General features: G+C 30.9%; 1 long non-coding RNA gene across 1 annotated transcript; it reads left to right on the plus strand.

Annotated features, from left to right (window-relative positions):
* The first annotated feature begins 5,763 nt into the window (after positions 1–5,763).
* Positions 5,764–11,024, plus strand: LOC129225200 (uncharacterized). The gene is made up of 3 exons (XR_008580728.1): positions 5,764–5,816; positions 8,379–8,531; positions 10,764–11,024. It is a non-coding gene; the product is annotated as an uncharacterized LOC129225200 (long non-coding RNA).
* The last annotated feature ends 271 nt before the right edge of the window (positions 11,025–11,295 follow it).

The raw sequence follows: 11,295 nt of genomic DNA on the forward strand, positions 1-11,295 counted from the left end.
ACTGACTCAATTGCTTTACTTTTCGATATTGTTCTTCAGCTGTAAAAGCAGTGATTTCGGCTATGAAAAGAAACGATACGGTGAAAAAACCCTTTTGCATAAGAATTGATAACTTCATTTTATGGTTTACTGCTGTTAATTTTACTGTACAAATCATTTATGAAACCGTATACTACTGCTGCTTTTATGGCACAATTCAATTGATTCCGCAGCATAATACTGCGAACTTTACAGTTTGATACTGTTGATTTTGCAGGGCAATTCCGTTACAAAACAGTATATAACTGTTAATTTTACATACTATCTCTGTTAAATTTACAGGTCAAGTCATTCCTAAAACAGTATATTACTGCTGATTTTACAGTTTGATACTGTAAGTTTTACAGGGCAGTTTTATTAAAAAGCAGTATATTACTGCTAATTTTACAGTTTGATACTGTAAGTTTTACAGGGCAGTTCTATTAAAAAGCAGTATATTACTGCTAATTTTACAGTTTATCGCTGTAAATTTCACAGTAAAAGTCTGCTATAAAACAGTATATTACTGCAAATTTTACAGTCTTGAATTGTAATTTTTGCAGTTTTTCTTTGGAATGCGAGCTGCCAGTATTTTACTGTAAAAACAACAGCTTTTTTTTTGCAGTGTATGGACTCCAAATTCGCCAGATAAAGAAACTTTTGGGAGGCCTCAAATACCTCCATCAGGGCGCCCCTGATAACAGCGGGCCCACCCGCCAAATTAAGCCACGAGCCGCCACTGCATTGTCCATTAGATTTCATTTTTTGATCGCCTCGTTTATGGTTAAAGGCGACCCAACAGCAGAAAATGTTTGTTATTAAGAAATAGATATTTTTTTTTAGTATCATTAAAATGTGGTTTAGTTTAATGAATTACATTCGTAGTCAATAATATTTACAGTTTACAAATAGGTATTAATTTGTTTAAAAAAATGTTTCATGAATGTTAGGCAGCATGGCATCAAACGATTGCAAATATTTTGTAGGCATTTTGCCCACGTTTATCAGACCGCAGTAAACTGCCAAGTAGAATTAAAAAAGAATTAACCAATTATATTTATTTTGTTCGTTTATAATGAAACACATAAAATTAAATAATGACAACAAAGGCTTAGATTCGAAAGTTTAAATTCGATCAATGACTTTTAAAGTCACATATTTTGATAATAACGCAGCCGGGGGAATACGAATGTTCTCTAACGCTAAAAAATAGTAGTGAATGTGATAGGTCAGAAGAATGGAAAAAGCAAATTTTTAGTGCGATTGTCCCAGAGTAAGGTCAATAACTAGCAAAATTTTTATTTTTAAAAAGAAGAATCTTACAAAAATCGCAATTTCATAAACACCGCTTTACGAATCTTACGGTCGCAGAAAGAGACAAAACGTGTTCACGATTATTCAATTGTATTTTAACTCTCGTAACGCGGTTGACTAGCTCAAACGAAAATGTATGATCCAAAAGAAATTATCTTTTTAAAAGTTGTAAGATATCATAAGGTCCTTGTGTAGTAAAGCCCGTAAAAACATTGTTCCAGAATAGAAGCAACAATTAAAATAAAATTACAATCGAATTATCGAAAACAAAACTTTACAAAACCTGAAAGAAGAAATAAATACAAAAATAAAAAGCAGTTATGAATTACGGGTAAAGACGTATAATAAGTTTACTTTGTAAAACATATGATAAGATAAAGAAAAGGCGACATTGCATCAAACGACGTCTAGACTAGGTGGAGGGAATAATTCACTTGAAATGATATGTTGAAGATGTAGCCTTTTCTATGGAAAAGAAAATATAAATAGAGTGGAAAGCTCAATTTCAACTTAAAACGGGTTCCAAAAGCGTTCTGGTGTATTTTTCACTTTGAAACGAAACGATTGAAAAAATAATGCAATCGGAATAAATCCAGAAAGTTAAACGATCAAGTTTTAAACATATTTTAAGAAATAATTTTAAAGATTAATATTACTGAAAAGTAGCGAGCGAGAGACAGCGAAGGATGTGATGACTATATATAACGGCAAGTTTGTTAATCGCCACATGTTGATATTTTATCTCCACTTGACGAGTGCCAACCACTGATTTTTTTCCTTTCTCTATGACTATTGCTGGGTTTAGGTGTTGCTGTTTTTCTTTACATAAATGACTAAAATGAATTAATGATTATAATAAAAATTAAATATTCTTTAAACACATAATTTTTTTAAACTTGAGATAAGCATTCAGAATGCCTAGAAGCGTGACTTGTTTATGTAATATGTCATATCAATCATATGAAGATCGTATCTCTTAAACATCCGTTTTAAATATTTTTTTCTGTAGTACAGCGTTTCCAAGTTTATCCCAGTCGTACCGCGCGATTAAATCTTAGTTTTTCTTTATGAGCTTAAAACTCCTCTTTAAATTTTGTACCTTAAATTATAACAGGTGTACGTTCCAAAGAAGATTTTACTAACAACTGAATTAGACGGTAAAGAAAAAGGTCGCACTTCATCGGTTTGGTTTCTCTTTGCTCTTTGGAAACAACACCAATATACAGGGTGTTCCGTTTTAACCTGCAAGACTCTTATTTTCGCAACCGTTAGTCCTAGGTGTATACCTCGAATTGCAAAAACGTTCAAAATCAGATGCAGAGTTAAGATATTGAAAGTTTGAAGCAAAAATAAAAATGAGTCAAAAATTACAAAATTTAACATTTTATACGGGCCCCAGGTCCCCTAAATTATGTTTAGGGAAATAATCTACATTGAAAGATATTACTAACACAAAAAACTTGACATTTGTGCGACCAAAACTAAGGAAGATACTCCAGTTTAAAGTTTTAATGGATCATACAAAAGATGAGATTGGAACTTACCGCCTTTTCAGAAGAATAACAGGTCGTCAAAGTAAGAAAACAAGGTATTAATATTTTGCATTGCTATTCAAAAATAAATGCAAATGTTATGCCATGATACGCAAAAACACACGACAAAACCTCGAACAATTTGAAAATCCACACTCTATGCACACGTACAATTTTAAACACATATTAACTACTATATTTTCCCCCAAAAGGCGTTCTTGATGGCGGGTGAAAAGTGGTGTAAGTGAATAAACATTGCGTTTCATGTCTCGGTGAATAGTGGTCGTACTAATTTAAAACTTTTTGTTTAGGAATTGTTCTTCAGTGGAGATTATTTTCCAAAATATATATTAGGGGACATGAAGCCCGTATAAAAAGTCAAATTTTGTATTTTTTGACTTATTTTTATTTTTACTTCAAACTTTTCTGAAAATATTTGAACTCTGCATCTGATTTTGAACATTTTTGCGTTTGAAATTATTCATCTAGGACCATCGGTAGCGAAAATCAAGTCCTTGCAGGTTAAAACGGAACATCCTGTATATACCCCTGTATGTAACATCAATCAATTATTGTTTAACGTTTCAGATTTTTCTTCTTTTTTGGTTTGTAACTAAGTACTTTTTATCTCTTTTCGTAATTATTCCCTTTAATGAATGCGTGCCGAAAAATCATTTTCTGAAATTTCTTCTTTTAACTTCTTGACCTAAATATTTAGCTTATTTCTTAAAATAGCTCCCTAAATGTAATCTTAACTTTTTTTCTGTGATTTGTTTCCCATGATTTTTTTGTTATAAACGTTCATCTCCTTTAACTAGTTTCCATAAATTCCTTCATTAAAAGATATGTTTTTTTTTCCCAATCAGTCATTTTCGCTTATAGATTATGTTCCGCTATATGTCTGAAAAAGTTTAGATCATATAACAGAGTTTTTTCTCCATTTAACTAACGAACCAACCAGTAAAAACAATGATTTCTAAAAAAAAAAAAAATCCATGACATAATTTTAGATAGTTTTTACTTTAGGGGAAGCAGGGAATTATTATAAAAGAAAATTGCGAAACGTTCACCTTTGTGGAGAAAAAAATAAATGATAAAATAATAAAAATCTAAATCTTTATTTTGTTCATGTGTTACACGCTTGCAATGAGCTGTCACCAAAAATATTTTTTGAAAAGAAGGTTCAGGTTATACCCTAAAATACGCCATGCAGTAATTTAGCAATTTTTTTTCAATATGTTGATTTTATTTTGCTACATATGGCTTTTTTTTGTGTGTGTTTGGAAGATTCAAAAATTCAAGGGAACGAAATAACTCACTTTATTTTTTAAAAACTAAAACTTTTCGCAATAAATGATAGCAACAAGGTTTCAATACATTGTTCTTTACATTCTTGACATATCATCTTTTGTCTTCGTCTCTGATTTCTACACTCTAGAGATGATTATTCCATGTTTTTTAAAGTGCTATTTTTCTTAATTTGGTTAAGTATCTTGATCTTAAGGTTAGATTCAGCTTAAATTTAGTTTATATTTTCCATTATTTTATTCATATTAATAGCAGGGAGAAAAAAAGTAATAAGTCTTAATCGTTTAAAGATATATCGTAATGCATGAATCAATTGCTAAGAAAACTAATTTTCTATCCTGTAAGACATGGCTGCAGTTGTATTAATAAAAAAAAGGGCGGCAGTTGGGGTAGTAAGAAACATAATGTCCATATTTTAACGTAAGTTCCTTCCCTTTCTTTTTGGGGTTACTCAGGTATATTAACTTTATGAATGTTTATTAGACACTGAAATCATGTTACCTCTTAAGCCCGAGACTATGGAATGAGTGGAAAAACTATATTCATATTTTTTTCACGTTGATTTAGGAAGATATTTCCTCTAAACACAATCACTTTAGAAACTTAAGTTCTATACCAACAATACTCAATCAGTAGCCCGTAGGTTGCATGCGACTCGTTGAATTCTCCAAATGTCTGAAATTATTTAAGAAGAAAACTCGGACAAAATATTTAGTTATGCGCTAAATTTATTAAAACTATACGCAAAAAGTATTTTTATCAAACTTAATCTTTAAAAAAATGGAACAATTAAAAACTTGTTGTCGTTTTCAGTAACCTCGGAACAGCATTTCAGAGGCAAATGGAAAAACCTAAATTGCACATTAAAAAAATGCTCTGAAAATTAACCCAATAAAACAATATTTTTAGAAACTTACACATGACCCAACTTGTTAAAACCAGATTCTCCGTTTCGCCTTTTAAACCTGATTTAGAAGAAAATGAAAAATCACTTAAGAAAAAAAAAACATTTTGCACAGTGTTACCCCGGCACTGAAGGTACGATATCAATGAAAAAATATCGATGCTTCAAAACATCGATGTTCAAAATTAAAACATCGAGATTTGAAATATCGAACTTTTTAATGAATATTTCTGAATATTAAACTCTAAAATAATGTTTAATGCTTGAACTAAATTCACAGTAATCAACTTATTAACTACGAATAGTTTTGAACTGTCAAAGCAAAACTAATTAGAGTAATAATTTTAATGACTTATAAGATTTGACTGTAGTAATGCAAAGATAAAAATATGTAATAACATAAAATACAAAATTTGACTTTTTTTAAAAACATTACTTGTTTTAAATTTCATTATTATTATTTATCTTATGTCTTAAAACTTTATTTCCACGTGCTTCTTGAAGCTCGGTCATTGATATTTTGACTATTTTTTTTTTTAGCCAGAAAACATTTTATGTGTCACACGGACAGGCAATCAAATCAAAATCATCGACTTTGGTCTCGCCCGAAAATATGATCCAGACAAAAAGTTACAAGTTTTGTTTGGTACGCCAGAGTTCGTAGCTCCCGAGGTTGTAAATTTTGAAAAAGTTTCTTTCACTACTGATATGTGGAGCGTCGGAGTCATATGCTACGTTCTGTAAGTACATTTCCAGCTATACAGGATGTTCTGTTTTTACCTGCAATACCTTTATTTTCGCAACCGCTAGTCCTATATGTATACTTCGAGTTGCAAAAATGTTCAAAATCAGATGCAGAGTTAAGATATTGAAAGTTTGATCTGAAAGTAAAAATAAGTCAAAAAATGCAAAACTTTTTACACGGGCCCTAGGTCCATAACTTATACTTAGGGAAATAATCTCCACTGAAAAACATTTCTTACACAGTTTGAAATTTGTACGACCAATATTCGCCGAGGCATGAAACGCAGCTCTTTGTGACTTACACCACTTTTCACTAGACGGCAATAACATCTTTTGGGGAAAATATAGCGGTTAACTAGTGTTTAAAATGATATATGTGCATGGAGTGTAGTTTTTTTAATTTTTCGAGGTTTTGTAGTATGTTTTTGCGTATCAGGGCATAACATTTGCATTTATTTTTGAATAGCAATAAATATAATTATGTAATAATGAATATATAATATAATACTCCTATTAATATTAAGCTGAAGGGGTTTTTTTTTTGTTTGAACGCGCTAATCTCAGAGATTAGGGTTCGAATCGAAAAGTTCGCTTTGTGTTGAATAGTCCATTTATTGAGGAAAGTTATAGGCTATATAACATCGCGTTTTGACTAATAGGAGTGAAGCAGCAATAAGAACTGTAATGGAAACGGGAAAATTTATAACATTATATAAAATGTTTGGAGAACGCCGAATATACGTATATTTTTAAGGTAGACTGTGCAATACCGGGCAATGCAGCTAGTGAAATAATTTCAGGTTGAGTTGAGTCTAGTTTCAAACAGCATTTCACTGTTTGAACTTTAGATCCTTCTTTACCTCTAAAATAATTTCAGAGAGAAAATTTTGTATATTTCATCCGATACTACTTAATGAGATTCACAGAGCCATGTAAAAAAAAAAGGAATTTATGGATATTTGTTATGTAATGAAATCGTATTGCCATTTACCTTATAATGTTTTGTTTACCTCAGAGGCTACGGGGTAAATAGAAACTGATTTTCTCCCCTATTAAGTTGATGTAAAAAAACAATTGTGACATACACATTAATCATAGAAGAGTAAGAAGTTCTAGAACAACGGTACTCAACATGGGGTCAACGGGCCGCATACAAACTTGATATAGAACCTAAAATCCTTTCAACGAGAAAAAAAATAACACGTTTAGCTAAAATTAAACGGAAATTTTGTTGTAAAAGAATTCAAGTAATGCAGCGAAAACTAAGAGAATTCCTTTCGTTTTACTGTTATTCGTTGTAACGGGATATTATTATCATTATGTATGTATATTGTTATCATTATACTTAAGCATTGTTTCAATGTATTTCTCACGTTATGAACTAATGCACTGTTTTACTGTCATCGACCAAACTTTCGCACACTTAATGCGTGTGAGCAGAATTTTAATGGTATAATTGAAATAATATTTTGGTACACATACCTGCAGTATATGTAGGATAATCTCGAAGCACTGGTGCAATTCATTTTGCATGCTTACTCGTCACAATGTTATTCCTCCAGCATTAGAAAGTATTTTTGTTTTCCGTTTTCTTTTAAATACACAATGTAAAAAATATGTAAGGTGACCAGTATTAATGGGTGTGTAACGTTACACGAATTCTGAAGTGTGTAATATCATTGTTTTAAAAACTCAGTGTTGGCAGAACCTTGCACCATGGTTTCAGTAGAATTCAAAGCTCATGCGTAAATATCAGAATCGGCGCAAAGCAGGTAAACTCTTATTAGCAAAACAAAACCCGACCTCTGGTGGCCGAGCGGTAAAAGTTCTTGCTACTTTGCTACCTCTCATTGAGATTTGTGCGTTGTAAGTTCAAACACCACTCAGGTTATTTCCTATCAAACTGCAATAAAATCGTCGTGATTGTGCATAACAACAAATTAATTATTGGATTGTATTGGTTGTGAAAAAGAATGATATTAATACATATTGAGTAAACGTATAGTTAAAAGCAAGAGTTGTAAAGTTCTAAGATTTTTTTAACACTGTTATTAACGAAAATTCAACTCTAGTAACCTACTAATTTATTTTTGTACTTTCAATTTAAAACGTAGAGAAAGAAATTATTACTTGATCATTTTATATATCTGGATAATTTAAAGCATCGAATAGTTAACTTGAAGTATAAGTCTACTAACAAGTAAAACTGAGCACCCGTCCAAGAAAGTTACATGAAAGGTTATATTTTTGTTAATGTGTAACCTTTTGAGGAATTTCTCTGTAAGCATTCAGAAAATTCTATTGTAACCTTACGCAGAAATTGTGAGAAGTTACGTTATAGATACATTACCATGGTGAAACCTTCCAGAAGCGATGAGTAACTTACCTCCAGTGATATCAGTTAAGTTACTCCAGAGCAGCGGAGGCAGCTAAGCTGCCCCCGAATTTATGGAGTAAGGTTACACATTTTTTTTTTTACAGTGCATAGAGTTATTTATTTCTTTAATTTAGTTCTTGTCAGTGCTTTCGTGTTCTTTTTTAACAAACTTGTTTTTCAGACTTTCAGGTTTATCACCCTTCATGGGTGACTCTGATTTAGAAACTATGGGTAATGTTACAAAAGCAGAATTTGACTTTGAAGATGATAGCTTCGATAAAATATCAGAAACTGCCAAAGATTTTATTTCCAAGTTACTAATTAAAGATATGACGTAAGTAATACTATTATACATTATTTTCATCAAAAAGAAGTGTTATTTTCATTTTAAATGTAAATCTCAATTACATAGAACTGTTATACTAGTAAAAATATAATAATTTTAGAGAATTATAAAACATTCAGGTTTTTGTGTGTTGATTTTCAATTTTAAATCATTTATTTCTATTATCATATAAAGATGGACTTGGACTGAAAATTTTAGCAATCCATTATGTTAGTGGACAACCATATATCCTTTACCAAAATTAGTAGGAAATTCTAATAAATACAGCACAGTTAAGAAAAGAATCTCTCCCTCAAAAAAAAAAAAAAAAAAAAAAAAGTGTTATTTGTTAAGTACGTAAATTTCGCAATGAGTTGAGAAGGAAATGATTTGACTTTGCGCCATGAAGTAATTACAAAACTAAGTCCTAATAAAAACACAGGAATATTATTTACAAATAGTCTTTACAATTGTTATTTTTTTTTAATAAAAAAATAGAACCGACTTAAAAAAACTGCAGCTGAAAATTGTTCTAAAAAGTAAAAATAATTTCATTCCTTGAACAACATCTATACTACTTTTTCAACATAATTTTTGAAGTCGGCGCAAATATGATAGGGAAAATGATGTGTAACCATTTCTCATTTACATTTTTCATGAAAACCAGTCAAAATTTTAACGAAACATTTATATCGATTTACAAATATGTTATTAAAAATGTTGTGCGCGAATTCTATTGAAGAACCAGAGTCCATTAAATTTTACGTTTGTAATTGAATTATGTTTAAGTATGATTTTATCTACTGTATTTGCACCGACTTCAAAATGTATGTTCAAAAAGTAGTATAGATGTTCAAAGAATGATTTTTTTTTTATTTTTTAGAGCAATTTTCAGCTGCAGTTTTTGAAGTCGGTTCTATTTTTTTTTATTAAACATTTTCACTTCATTCTTTTTAAAAAAAGGTATTTTATTTCAAAAATAGTATGTCACCATCACTAAACTTCACCCTATTTTTCATACAAATCTTGAATAGAAAAATATTACGTGTGAGAACCTCCTCCGTTTTTTCGTCGGTTAAAAACTAGACAACAACTAACACCGCCTTATATAAGATCATATTTACATTGGTAGACACATGTTTAGTTCTAAATACGCAAAATTTACAAATGCAACATCAAAGTGCAACTCACAGCTTCCTCCACAAAATTAATCAAATCAATAGTTGCCTCAAAGCTAACATTCTATTTCTACCTTCGTGAAAACTCTCAGTATAGTACACTTAGACATACGCATTAAAATTGAGTTTTCAGCATGTTCAAAAAGTTGCAAAATTTCTCACCCAATTTGGTGCCAAAGTTTTTCGACAAAAATAGTGCGAGTTTTGCTATATCACTCCAATCACTCAGCAAACTCAAAAAAAAAAAAAAAAAAAAAAATACGTTTGCTAACTGTTAACTAAATTAAACTCAATGGCGCAACTAAGACATACTGTGTCCATATTAGCTTTCTTGATCAAAGTCCTCGAGGTGCAAGGGATATGCTTCTATTTAGTGGTCAGCGAAGAACCCCCATGGTTTAGTTGCCCAGTACGCTTGTCGATTCACGGAAGGGATCAAAGGCAGAGTCGACCATGCCCAACCCGAGAAAGAACCAGAGTCGTAGGCGTAGAAACGCAATGCGCTACCACTAAGCCACTGGGCTGCACTGTTAACTAAAAACAATAAAATAAGCTACAAAAAGGAAAGTTTTCTTCTTTCGATGAATATTTATAGATTAAACGCAAAGTTTAGCAAAATTACAAATTAAAAAAAAACATAATATACGCACTAACACATCTATATTTATTTATTTGTAACAGCAATTCCCAAATTTGTGTTACATTTTAGTTGTTTATTATCATTTGCCAACAATGAGCATGATTATAAAGTGCTATGACAGCGGCCTTAACTCTTCATAATTTCTGTTGATTTTATACTTGTTTTATGATCTAAATAAAAACTTTGCTCTGGTGATTTTTGGGGAAGTAAAATGTCACGCATGTAATTGAAATTCAATTACGTTATCAATTATTCTTGAAGAATAATAATGAAAGAAGATTACGAACTATTATTTAAGTGATAAATAATGACATCACAAGTACAAATAAATTACCGATTTAACTCATTCCCCAAAACTATACACTTAATGAATTACTAATTCAAATATCAACAAATTATCTAGAAAATTATTTTTAATTACAGATTACGAATGAATTCAGCACAAAGTTTAAAGCACCCCTGGCTTAAAGTAAGTAAATTCAGTTCTCAAATCTTAGATTTGATTAAAATATCATAATTATTGAATTCTACTCTCATACTATTTTATATCATTTAATGAAGAAGATAGCGTAAAATTTCATTCTTGTCTAAAAATATTGTCTGCAATGTGTTGTCTATTATTTATTAAACAAATTCAAAAATAGTCTGAAAACTCAATCAGTATTAGAATGGTCAAACTAGTTATTATAAATTTGTAAATTGCAGCACACACGTGTTTCGGCGTTACAGGGAACGCCTTTTTCAATGCAAAAAATAATGAGCTTACGGATGAAAAGACATCCGGCAAAAGCCAAGAGCAGATGCGCAAGCAGCTTAAAAGATAAAAACAGCGGATTAGCCAAACACCAATGACAAAGTTATAAACCGATCAGGAACCAATAGGAATGCAAGCAAAGGCCAGGAGCTTTCTCTTAGGTACGAACCCAGAAAGAAAGAATTCAATTGGACAAGGATT

Source organism: Uloborus diversus, chromosome 6 (assembly GCF_026930045.1).
Source record: "Uloborus diversus isolate 005 chromosome 6, Udiv.v.3.1, whole genome shotgun sequence".
Lineage (NCBI taxonomy): Eukaryota > Metazoa > Arthropoda > Arachnida > Araneae > Uloboridae > Uloborus > Uloborus diversus.